Raw genomic sequence first — 13,774 nt, 5'->3', positions numbered from 1 at the left:
CACTCTATACCTTTTATGTAATTTTTTCCTGTTACAAAAAAGGAATTTTAGTATAAGGAAATACCTTGTCTGACTAGCCAGCCATCTAGTCCACTTACTTCCTATTTAGAAGAGGGGAAAAATGGTAAATTGCCAGCCTAATGATCACATAAGAGGTGATGTTGTCCCCAGTGAGCCTAGATTGAAAGTTATTTTGGTGTCCATAGGCTCAAGGTCCATAGTCTAGTTTGTGTCCTAGATGGAAAAAGTAGCCAGTCTTACAAGAACAGCTTCAAATCTTTAAAGAGTGAGTCTTGAATATGCATTTTTTTGTGTTTATAAATTTGATTCAGCAATGTGTAACAGCACCTGAAAGACAATGTGAGTAGGTGGTGGAGAGACATCTTAAATTGCCTCGTGGGGAATCATAGAATCACAGAATATCCTGAGTTGGAAGGGACCCCTGAGAATCATTGAGTCCAAATCCAGGCCCTGCACAGAACCACCCCAAGAATCATACTGTGTGCTTGAGAGTGTTGTTCTAATGCTTCTTGAGCTCTGACAGGTTTCATGCTCTGATCACCTCCCTGGAGAGCCTGTTTCAGTGCCCAGCCATCCTGTGGGTGAAGAACCTTTTCTTAATATTTGGCCTAAACCTCCCCTGACACAGCTTTATGCTGTTCACTTGGGTTCACTTCATGCTGGGAAGGGGAAGGGGACAGATAAAAAGACCCTGCCCCTCTGCTTCCTCTTGTAAGAAAGCTGTAGACCGCAATGAGGTCTTACGCTAGATCCTAGCTGTAAGTCTAGGATGAAGGCATTACCTGGCCAGCTAAGGAGGAATTACATTGGCCAAGTATAACCTAAGAATTGTACTAGTTTTTAACTTTTGCCATTCTGTTTCCTACTTTGTAATCCAGTTCTTGATCTTTGGCTTTGATAGAATATAGTTGCAGTATCTTTCACTCTCAAGTGCCCCTGTTAAGAGTCAAGTCCAAATGAATCAATCAATTCTTTGTACAAGGTTCTTCTGAGGTAACAAAACAACTGAGATTAGTTCAGCTGGTCAGAGCATGGTGCTAATAATGCCAAGGTCATAGCTTCAATCTCCATACTTAAGTGTAATTAAGTAATTCACTTAATTAGTTAATTTACTTAAGAGTCGGACTTGATAATCCTTGTGTGTCCCTTTCAACTCAGAATATTCTGTGACTCTGTAGCTTGTGCCTAATTTAACTGGTGAATGCAGAGGGCCACAGGCAAACATGTATAATCATTTCCTGGGACATATTGAGAGGCTTTAAAAGCTATGTTATAGAGTCTGTATAGAGAATACTGTGGCCAGCTCCTTGACTGTCTCAGGTCTTTTCTTAGAGAGGGAAAGAATCTCAAGGCAGAGACATAGCTTAGAGTTCCTTGAGTCATCATGTAGGCCTGACATAATTTGGACATTATTCAATAAAGAGAGAAGAGGAAAAGAGGGGTTCTTTTCCCTCTTGAAGACTGTGAGAAGGGTCTTCTAAGTAAAAGAAGACCTTATCTCAAACTCATTTGGGATAGGGAGAAGCACTAGCTACTATAGTATATATGTGAATATACCCCAGAGTCTAGTTTCATTTGTTCTTTTAGATGAATAAACGACTAAATAAAAGTCTTTTGTTCTCAGGCATGGAATGTAGCATGCTGAATATTCTGTAGCACTTCTTTTACCACTAAGGAGCATAGGAGATCAGCATAAAAAAGGCCAAGACCCTGGTATGTGGTCAGTCATCTAGGCATAGCAGACAAACATGTTTGTCCACCGATGGCCAACCAACTTCTTACTCTTTAGAAAAAACACCAATCAAATTTAAATTTTAGAAATTCAAATAAATTTTCATATAAATATGCCAAAACTGCAGGATAGATTATTTACAGTGTAGTAACTTATGTACAAATATTCTTTTTCTCTATTTGCTCACATGAGCTGTAGCTGTAGATCTCCCTATGATTCCTGGGGATGGATAGACTCTTCACTGTGCTTGTAAAAAACTTAAAAATATATATGTTCTCCATCACCTCTCTTGCTGTTGTTAACTATGCCACATCTTACTGATGTGTTTTTGCTGTTTTTCACGGTTTCCTCTACAGGTTTTCAAACATCACAATTTTTATGTTTCTTTCCAAAACAGTCATCTTAGGAGATGAGACAGGAAAATACAGGGGCTTTTTTCATCCTCAACTTACCTCCCCCTCAGAGCTATACACTAAGCTATATACTGTGATGACACTGTGGAAGGTAAATGAAACTCTCTTTAATGACTGCTTTCTATGAGGACAAAATGTATGCAAGAAGTGAACAGACACTTCAGTGACAGTTGAACCTAGGCAGTTAATTCTTCAGTCATCAAAACTCACAGGTAGTTTTGGAGAAGTGAAAACAAGCAAATATCTTTCCCACATCACCACAAAAACATCTCTGTTCTTTAGCTGCTATGTGCTTCTTCCTGCTTTCATGAGTAACACTAACAGGATTGGGTAGTACTGCTGGAAATTGAGGTTTAATATATTTTTTTATACCATGTGATATCAATACCAATGTAAGTTTCAGGTAGGTGAGCTAAATTTTACACATTGAAATCTGGTAAATGAACCCCAGTTCTCATAAAAAAAACTTGGAGAAAATAATTAAATGTTTTTCAGTGATGTGAGAGATCCTCTCTATTCTGTGGGAGAAATCATCCTTTTCCTCTCATCTTGGGGAATATTTTAACACTACCTGTAGAGTAGGAAAACAAAACTGAATTATTATGGCTATGGGATTTGTTTTACTTGAGAATTGCCCAGAGTGGTAATTTTCTTGCTGCCTGGCAGTGACAAATGTGATTTTTATCCTCCAGCTGCAAACAGGCTCAAGTACCTATTGTCATGGATTTGTGGACTTTATGTGAGGTGATGATGTTTCAAGTAAGTGCAGATACATGTTATGGTTTGCACAACTAGGAGCTATGGCATGAGACTTCAGGAGAGAGTGAAGGAATCTCTGCTATGGTGACAGTATTCCACTTTTCCTTGGCTTCTAATTTATTTAAACTGCCCTGCTTTCCTCCTCCTCTGAGGTATGCATTATGGATATCTCACAATAACTTCTTTTGGCCTTCCAAATTCAAGAAGATTATTACTGTTTTGTTGTTAGTTAAATATCTACATTGACTGTGATTAGGGTAAGGTTGAGCTGGTAAATGAATGCTGTGAAATTAGGTATGAAAAAAATCTGTATGTATGAGAAAGCTAAAACATACCAATTTTCCAAGACAAAATAATGAAGATTTTAGGGCAGATTTCTGGATTAATATTATTTAGAAGGGGTATGTCTTTGCATTTCCTACTGCAAGACTTCGTTGCCTTTATGTTTTGCTGTGGTATTTTCCTAGCTTTTTCCAAAGTAAATTTCTGCAAAATGGTTTACCTTTTGGGTGTGGTGTGGGTTTTTTTGTTTGCTTGATTTTGCTAATTTTTTTTAATATTTTTTTATTGTGTTGTCACCATCTGATGATTTACTAACTGCTTGGAAAAATACCAACATTTTCCCAGTTTTACTATAAATTGGATTTTTGTAATGAATGCTTATGGAAACAATTTCCTATATTTCTGAAGAATGTTGATGGAAAATGATAGAGATTATACTGATGGATCTAATTTTCTGAGGGTATGCACTATAAAGCTTGGTGCTGATACTAAGCTTTGTCATATAGTGCTATAATAATCCTTTTAAAGTAATTTGTTGCATCAACCAAATCCAAATTATTTTGGTCTGTTATTGCTTTAACTTTACACCTCAAGATTACCACAGAAAAAGGCAGAACAGTTTGCCTTTTTTGTCATTTTTACATGGAAGCTAAGCACTGTGATCCACTCAACTCTCAGTTAGATTGAATAATCTTACATTCTTCAATTTCTGTTGATTCCTTTGTGACCTGGTTGATACTTTGAAATTTATTGTCTGCTATTCTATTTCTTTTGGCAGCTCTTATCCACGATTTTTCCCAGGTATCTTGAGGCCTCTGGGAGGCCCTGTCCTCTAAAGCAACACCACTTTTCTGCCAAGGTGTTTTCAGATGAATGGGAAACAGTTTTTGTAGTTGTTTTATATTTCTCTCACTTTATAGTTGACTCCATTGCTCTGCTGCTGAAGGCTAGCTCTGATATAGACTCAAAGGGAACAGTAAGGAATATATACTGCTCACTTGAAAGGAAGGCACTACGAGACTGACATCTCACCTTAGTCATATCCATGTGCTGGAGCTGAATCATGCTGCCTCTTTTGGTCACTGTCACAGGTCTCCGCTGTAAAAAAAGCACACAGAAAATAAACCCATCTTTGTTGAGCGGTTTTAAAACTTGCTGCATGCTCTAATACTTCTTCTCAAAGACATCTCTCTAACAGCATGAACAGGCACAGTGTTAAGGTGAGGTAAACAAATTGTGACACCACTTTCATCATAGGGGTCTCCCAGAGAATGCTAGTAATTGAACCTTGATCACCTGGTGACTTTTGATGTTGCTTTACAAGGTTGGGAAAAGAAGCCAACCAAGTGTGCCTGTGCCATTATGAATAATCCTCTGTCAAATTTAGAATGCAATGTCGCAATTGAATGCAGAAGACTATTATTTCTGCCTCCTGTTAACCTCCTGTATGTTTTGCCACTGGTTATACAGAAGTATACAAAGATGGGTGTGGATTTGTTGATTTATTTATTGTGAATATAAACCTGGCTTATCTTTGTCTCCTTATTGTCTTTGCAGAATACGGGGGATGTCAAGTAAAGCTAAAATTAAGCATCGCACATGAGTGTTATTCAGCATTATAGATTGTGGTTTTAATGCATCAACAGCCTAGTGACACATCAAAGAAAGACTTCAGGAGCAATCTGGAGGAGAATAATGAAGGAGTATCTTGGATGATTTGGTAAATTCTTCCTAAGAGGGAAAAGCATAATAGGAAAAAAAAGTGTGTTTGAAAGTGAAAGCTATCCAATAGGCTGATTAGAGTTAACTTTGCAAAACTGAATATGAGATAATTGTGAAGATTTTGAAGAACCTGTAGAGAGAGAGTAAATACCCGATGAACAATGCAGTCGATGGCAGAGCTGTGAGAGTGATTCAGAGAGATGTGGCAATCAGGAGAAATGATCATCAAACATGATTACTAAGTAAGCACAGGATAAAGGCTATAGAAAAAGCTTGTAGTATTTAAACTTTGGTGAAAGCTTGGACATGGAAGGGTTGCTTCTCCCCAGTTAACTATTTTATGGAGAGAGAAGCTGCAACATGTAGCAATGATGTCAATTACAGTACTATAAGAAGTTTACTTTGAAGATGATGCTCTCTATTTATAGCCAGCATAAGGCAGAGAAGGATGGCAGTACCCATGGATGTTCTATTATAGCCATGTTAAGCTTCATATGAAACCAGTTATTAGATCGCAGAGGCATAGAATGGTTTGGTTTGGAAGGCACTTTAGAGATCATTTAGTTTCAACCTCCCTACCATGGGCAGAGATACCTTTCAATAGACCAGGTTGCTCAGAGCCCCATCCAACCTGTCCTGGAACACCATCAGGGATGGGGCATCCACAACTTCTATGGGCAAGCAGTTTAGTGCTTCACCACCCTCACAGTAAAGAATTTCTTCCTAATATCCAATCTATACCTACTCTCTGTCAATTTAAAGCTATTGCAATTTGTCCTGTCACTCCATGCTCTTGAAAATAGTCTCTCTTCATCTTCTTATAGGCTCCCTTCAGGTACTGGAAGGCTGCCATTAGGTCACCCTGAAACCTTCTCTTCTGTGGGCTGAACAATCAGATAGACAAGATTATATTTAGAATTGCATAAAATAGGTCTACAGAATTAAGGTAGATCTTTGAACAGTCTGCAGGACGATTACATTTATGATTGTAGATTAAATAAGTCGCATCTAAGGTAAAAGGGAAAATGGGAGAGAGCCCTCAAAATCTGGAAAAGACAGAGATGAAATATTCTAAAGGAAATAATAAATGTGTGGGACCTAAAATTGTATGATTAAATGATCTTTGTCTCTGAATGAATAAAAAAAAATATGACTTCTCATATTTTCATTATTCAAAAATAAGAGTTTTCAGTTTTGATGGTGAAATAGACCTTTTTACACTTTATTTTGTTTTTGTTCTATGTAATCCCAAAGAATATTTTCTTTGGATATATTTTGGTGCTTAAAAAAAGCAACGTATTTACAAATGAAAACAGTTTGATGTGAAAACCAACTGTTTCACATTGAAATTATTTTAGTAAATAATGCTGACACTTTCCACAAAATATCAGCCAAAAAATCCCTGATGGAAGCTTAAAAATATTTTTTCCTCTTCTAATTGGAGGGAAATCAAGGAAAACAGGGTCATAACAGGAGATCATACACTGGGGTTGTGGCAACAAGGAATGTAGTAGTAATGCTATAAACTGAATAGTTTCTTTTCTGTACTGAATAGTTTCTTTTCTGTACACGTATGAAAACATTCACACACACACTGGTTCTCAGTGTATATATTGCTCCTTTGATGCTGTGAGGATTAACTATATTGACTGGTTAGAGATAGGCAAGGGTTTTTATTTTTTATTGTCAGAAAGGACTGATTAATTAAGAATTGTTTTTATTTGCAAGTGCATGTTTGACAAAAAAATTATATTATGGTTGGAATTCCTCCTTGAACCAATGACTAACCTGCTTCACGGCCCAAGCATTGATCTGAAGCATGTGTCTCCCAAATTCAAATTCTTTCTCAAACATAAAAAAAATGAGAGATGCAGTGGTGGATTGGAAGCTCCTTTCCCAAAACAGAACGTCTTCACTGTCAATATGTCTGAATTCTTTTCAGATCTTAAAGTCTAATTGCTATTTAAGAAAACATCTCAGAAACGTCTTTATTTCTATAGATTTCTTTATTCCATTTTAATTTAAAAGATATTTCTGTCCACCTTGATACATACTGTTAAGACAGCAAGCTGCAGAGTACTGGAAGCTATTAATAGGGCAGGATATTTTATTTACATGGTTGTGTACACTAAATATTATCTACTTCACAATTCTACTGTAAAGAACATGTGGTGACAAACATGCTGAAAGGAGAAAGTTTTGAAATAAAAACTAATTATTTCATCTGAAAATTCATCATCTTATATCATCAGTCTCTCTGTGTTGGAAGAAATCCATGTTCATGAAAGAATCTCAGTGTTACAGTACTACAAGGATCCAGATTTATTACATTATATCAGTAACTGCTATGGTGATTCTGCCGTCATGCTTTTTTTTTTCCACATACTTTGCAAAGAACATATTGTTTCTACTTTATAAACAAAAGAATGCAACGGTAGAGAGGTTAAGGGACATACCTGAAATCTCAGAGTGAATCAGAGGCAGAGACTGAGGGAGAGTCTAGGTTTGATTGTTTCTTTACCCTTTTATTCACTGTACCATAGTCTTGCTCCTAATCCCTTTGAAAGTAGCTGACGAGGTGGCTGTTTTGCTATTTTGGACAGCTGTCTGCCATGTGTTATTTGAGTGAAACTGTATTGTCCACACTCAGGGGGTTAATAATGTAACATGTCTTACTGGGTGGGCATTCAAAGTTTCTGTAACCAACAAAAGTGAGAAGAGAGCCAAGATAGCAACTAAATCCTTACACGAAGACAATGAAAATTCCAATTCTTAATTGCACTCCCTCAAATCCTATTTTAATTTAACTTTTATTGAAATATTTCAGTAGAAGGGATTTAAAAATCCCAGGGAAAATAATTAATGGAAACAAAATAAGTACAGATCCCTACAGAAAGAAACAGCACTTGTGGAATTTTATGCCTAACTTCTGTGTTCTGCCCTCTCTTGTGAAAGTGTATCCCATAAAATCCCATAAATTTTTTTTTTTTACCTGTTAAAAACTCCTGTTGTCTACTTGTTTCAACCTAATTCTCTGGTCATACAATGGTTTCACAATCTTTAAAATGAGTTAATTGCTTGTTGGCTAAGACATGAATGGTAAATCTCTGTTTATGCATGTTATAATTCCTTTGATTTACTGGCAGTATCCCTGCTTGTGAATTGCAAAGGGTATATGGGCATCAGACTGACCTATAAAACTTATAGATGGTCTGTCACAGCTTTTGACCTTGGCAGAGCACCACTGGTCAGACCACTCCAGGGCAGAGCTCTCACTCAGCACTTTTAATGCTGCTGCATGTTGGAAACCTGCAAGTTTAATAACATTGACCATAGCAGTCTGGGATTTGGATCCTGTGGGCCAGGCACTGAGAACTGACACTGCTTGGTTTGCTAGTAACTATGTAGCCACATAGTCCATTGCCCTAAGGACAAACAGAGTTCAACAGCGATGCAAACAAGGGAGTAGCCTGCAAAGAGCCTGTGGGAAATCATACAGAAAGAAACCATCTGTGAGGAATTTGGATTTTGGTTACTTGATGAGCTATTGATAATGTCTAAGCAAAAAAAAAAAAAAAAAAAAAAAGCCATGACTTTTGAACACTAAACTCTCAGTAGGAAGGACTGAGTAGGATGGCTCTAGAGAGAGTCAGTTGGGTAACTGAAGCCTTAAAGGAAGTGAAAGACAAAACTCTGTTACCATGGAAAAGTTTATGTGGTAACTCACAACTCTTGATGGGAAATATATTATCAGTGTAATCTGTTTACATATTTTCTTTCACAAGAAGTGCAGCAGGCCAAACACCTGGAGCTGATTTTGTTGATAATACATGTAGTGACATCAGCAAAAGATATGGAAAGACACTGTATTAACACAGCATCACAAAATGTTGCACAACTGCTGCCTTTGCAGTGTTCACAGCAAAACAGGAAATAAATGAATTTAAAATGGCATAAGCAGCAAAAAATAAATTTGAAAATAATGTATGAAGCAGAAAAATATGAAATGCCACTTAGACACAGGAGCTGGAAGAGATCTACTTTTCAGCCTAGTTGTGAGATGCTTTGCAGTCTGGAGAATGACCTGAGGAAGTGATCCTTAGATCACTTAGATCCTTAGAGGAGGTGGTCAGATAATATGAAAATTTATGGAATTTTTGAAAGTCATACTTCTTTTCAATCTGTGCTCAGAATTTCTCTTTAATAAACACAAGCATACTTGCACAAATTATGCTAAAACTGTATGCTATGAAGTTAGATACCAAATATTGTGTATTACCCTTCTCGTAGTATAAATACGTAGGACATAAAGATCCATTTACTTTTTTATTGTTTTTCTTTCTGAATTTCCTTCAAACCTGAAAGTCAGCAGCTCTGGAATTTACACTTAAAACACTTCCAAATAATGTAATTACTAACAAAGCCTTTTTCCTATTCTGGCCCAAGTAGTTTGAATCGATATAAAACCACTGAAATCAGCTTTCCACACAAGTTGCTGATAACAACAAAGTGGTTAATAAGGAACAGGGACTTTAGAAGGGACTTCTAGGGACACTAAACACCTCAATTACATTCTACTTTCAGAGTAGAATTTTGTCCCGAAAAGCTTTCTAGAGTGTTTGCTCTGCTCATCTCACTCACTTTCTTCTCAAATTAGAAACTAGGCATTGATAGTAAAATGCTCACTGTTGCAGAAAGGTATCAAAGGGATAAATCAAAGTCATATTCAGAATACAAAGTTGTGTTGTAGGATGCTTTGATATCAAGGGATTTGGATGGTGAGATTTCCAGCTGTTCTCAGGAATCAGGTTGTACCCTTCCATCATAAATTGGCTCTCCATTTTTCCAGAAGGAATGTCTTTTGCTTACCTTTCCAAAGAACGACTGCCCCGTAGGCAACCATGGTCTGGACCTTTTTAATTCCTTTCATTCCCCCTTGCACTCTAAAGACCCTATCCCCCAAAAGAGAAAGCCTATCAATTCTTGAAAATTAGTAATGAGACCTGAACTTTTTTGCATAAGTGGCAGCCACCGTTATTCCTGTTACATCAATGTCCCTCTTGCTGCATCACTGGAATCTTGTTTTCACTATTCCCACTTATCCTTTCAATGAAGATGAAACTACAGAAGTGATAACTGGTCTTCTCTAAAAGCAAAGCAAACACCCAAACTAAGCCAGTGAAATGTTTCAAACACTATTGCTGAAACCTCTTAAGGAAAATTTGCTTCATACCTTGAAATAAACACACCTGCGCTCAGATCCTGACAGATAATTTTGTAATTTTTCTCCCCATCTGTGAACATTTGAAAAACCAGTGGCTCTCATTTTTTTTCCCAAATGACGAAAGAACAAATCTAAGAGCTATCCTTTTCAGAGTAGGCTTACCTCTCTAAGTCCTTCAGAAAGGATATATTTACTGTATTTTCTTGCTTTTCACTCATTTCCAAACTGAAGTTGAGGATATACCATTCCACTGAATACTTGTTATCTCCAGATGTTTTTTTAAATCTGTCTTTATGATTGGATATAAAAATAGCCCCTTGTTACCTGAGGATTATCAGTGATTCACTGATGTTGGAACATGTTTTAACAAACATCAACAGTGCAGCATTTAAAAATAAATACATTTAACCAAATGAAAGAATGGATTATTACTGGCCAGTTGCACACTTGTCTTGCAAGGCTGAATAAAACAGGAATCATTTGTCACTTCAGTTTGAAGAATTTAGCCATATGTTTTCGGACAATGGCACAAAAAAACCTTCCAAGAGCTAAAACTGCACAGTCCCTCATAAATGTAATTCACTGTAATAGTCTAAGAATTAACCTGGGGCTTAATCTGGAAATACTCGAATAAGAGTATTACAATAACTAAATTTTGTAGTTTGCATCATGATTTCTTTTGAAGGCAGTGTGAATCGCTGCTCAAATAGGAGGGAAAAAAATGTTGTACACATTGGAGTCTTATTTTAATTCTTGGATAATTTATGTACAAATATCTACAAATGTTCTCAGTTTCTATCCTGAAAAAAGGAGATGTGGAACAGAAGGGACTGTGTGATTTAATCTGACTTGCTACTATTACAGGACAAATCCACTGAGCTCCATCTTACACTTAATTAAGGTGTTTTCCCTCTCTGCTCCTACTGAAGGAGACTTCCAAGGCTCGGTTTCTTTGATCATTAGAAACCTTCTATCTCACCTCTGGTTGAAATTTACTTATGGTCACTTTATAACCATTTGCTTTTGCATCAATATTGTCTCTAAGTTCGAACAGTTCCTTTCCCCTCCCTTCTGTTTACTTCTTGATCTATTAATAAAGATCTTTAATATCCTCAACCTTCTTTTCTCTGCGTGTATGAGCTAGCCTTCTTTCTGTCTTCTTTACTAACATCAGCTTTCCATTTCCTTGATCATTTTAGTAATCCTCCCCTGTATCTCTTCCAAGTTGAATTAATTTTTATCGCCCCTGTGAGATGAGGGTTGTACACAGTATTCAGAGTAAGTCTTACTGGGGCCTTATAGAAGAGGCTGATACTTATAAACATTTCTGTTGCTGCACTATCTACCTCTGTTTAGTTAAGGACCTCTTTTAAAATATGAATTTTTGAGCTGATACTACTTTTCAAAAATGTGTGTCCAAATAGAATATATATGTATGTCTGTGGTTAAAGGGGCAGGAGGGGTATAAAAAATCTTTTGTTTAAAACAGCAGTGTGTTCCTCTTCAATAATTTTGTTTCATGGATGCAAGGCTATATTAAAACAGGGATTTTTTTCTGGATACATGGGAAATTCTATAAGTGAAATTCACACTCTGGCTTTTTGTCATTACAGAGCCTGTTGTAATAGAAGCACTCACAACCCATACTGCTGAGCTCTGGACTATTAGTTTTAGTTTAATATATGTCAATATGTCAGGAAAAGGAAGAAAGCAAAAACTCTTGAGTTCTCCAAATTGCAGTGGCATCTGTGTCAGTGAAAAGAAGTAATGCATAAATAAATGATTACTATCAGCCTATGGTGACAGCTCCTAGATCTGTTTTGACATGGAAGTTAAGTAAAGGAGGCTTGAAGAAATGTTCATGCTCGTGGATAATTCTGGTTCAAACAAGCTCAGCAGGTAATCACTTTTTGATTTTTTTTCATGACTTACTGAGGTTTGTGGAAGCCATTTTGCTTATATCTAGGAGTGAGGACCATCAGGTGAGGCTCCTGGTTATTATTATCATGCTATTTCCTTTTCACTCTTATGAAAAATGTTTTCTCTGTATAGGAAAGAGTGGCCTGTGACCTACCTCTCTGTCAGGCTGCCCCTCTGCTGATCTGCAGGAAGCAGATATATGTGTGGGAAGGGTTTAATTCATCTGCCTCTAAACGCAAGCACTCCTTGGTTAGAGCTAAGCCTTTCTCTGCAAAGAGAATTTCCTAGGCAGTTCAACAGAAACACTCAGGCCATGGAAGTAAAAATTAAAACCCAGTTTTTCCCAGCTGAATGAAATCCCTGTAAAGCTCTGGGTCAGGAGAGTATTCATAAGTAGCCCATCTTTTGAAACAGGGTTATTACCTATATGCCAGATATTGCCTTTCTCTTGGAGCTCTCCTGGTTCTGTGTAGATAGCATACCTTTGAGACATAATTTTAGCCCATAGCCTGTCAGGCACTGATTTATAGTCTGATGCTGGAAAAAGTCCTGGCATCATTACTTCTGGTTGAAGCCTTGCTGAACCTCATTTAAACAAATGCCTTTATCCCTTTTCATGTTCTCTCTCTTTAGACATCCTCTTGGGTCTGACTTTTCAGAGCAGACACTACTTCCTACAGGCAGCACAGGCAGTAAGCAACCCTACTTTTTGTGCTGTCACCCCATTATATACTCTGTTCCATCAGCAGGCAGAAACACAGGCACATCTTACCTTCTGCTTGCCTCTTACCTCAACAACCTTCTGACCCCAAAGTGGAGCTGCTACTTTGTCAATGATTAACTGATTTAGCCAGTTTCTCTGGATTAACTGATTTACCACAGTACCTCTGATGAATGCTGAATGGAAGCCAAAATTTCATTAGCTTTCTTTCCTTTCTCTCTTCAAAATGACTGGGCTCATATCTGTAAAAACTCTGTAATGAATTAAGTGTCTAAGGTCCACTCTGAATCTTTTTTTGGAGTTCCAAAGCCAATTCAGAGATTAAGCAAAAGATTTCCAACTCTTATGGCAGTTCACGTTTAAACAACTGTTGTCTGCTTTCTTGTTAGTAACTGATTATTTAAAACAAGAGTTGGAGTATTTTTAGGCTGACAGTGCTCAGGGTAGGTGCTTCTCTGGTGGAAGATTTACCAAGGTGGTCGGATACTGACAATTTTTATGGGAAACCCTAGGTCTTAGACTGGCCCCTCTGCCTTGCAGTGCTCATTTGTTTGGAGGCATTTTACTCTTTCAGATATGGAAAGGCATTTCTGAGAAAGGAAAAATAAAATAAATAAAAAAAGAAATCAAAATGTGCCCTGATGGGGGAGAAAAGAAAGCGGATTCATGCTGCCAAACTTCAGAACTTGAAATGTGCTGGAATTAGATTCATATACCTGATTCCCTGTGCAGCCCATGCAGAGCAGAGGTGCTAGCCTGCCTTCTTTGAATGTAGTGGCACTGAGGATTAGATTCTGCAGTTCAACATCTAAAATTAGGATGGTTTCTTTGCACCTTTGTCCCTCTTACCAGGCAGATGAGTTTTCCAGTGATGTGAAGTCTTCCTTCAATGTTTTGCCTGACCACAAGGCGGTGACCACAAGGAGGTGAAGGTTTAAGCTGTAGATGGATCCCAGCAGGAGCAGAGGTGTTGTTTTAAT

The sequence above is a fragment of the Manacus vitellinus genome, unplaced genomic scaffold (assembly GCF_001715985.3).
Source record: "Manacus vitellinus isolate BGI_N305 unplaced genomic scaffold, ASM171598v3 scaffold_4_pilon, whole genome shotgun sequence".
In the NCBI taxonomy this organism is placed as follows: Eukaryota; Metazoa; Chordata; class Aves; order Passeriformes; family Pipridae; genus Manacus; species Manacus vitellinus.
Note: the sequence above shows the minus strand (reverse complement) of the source record.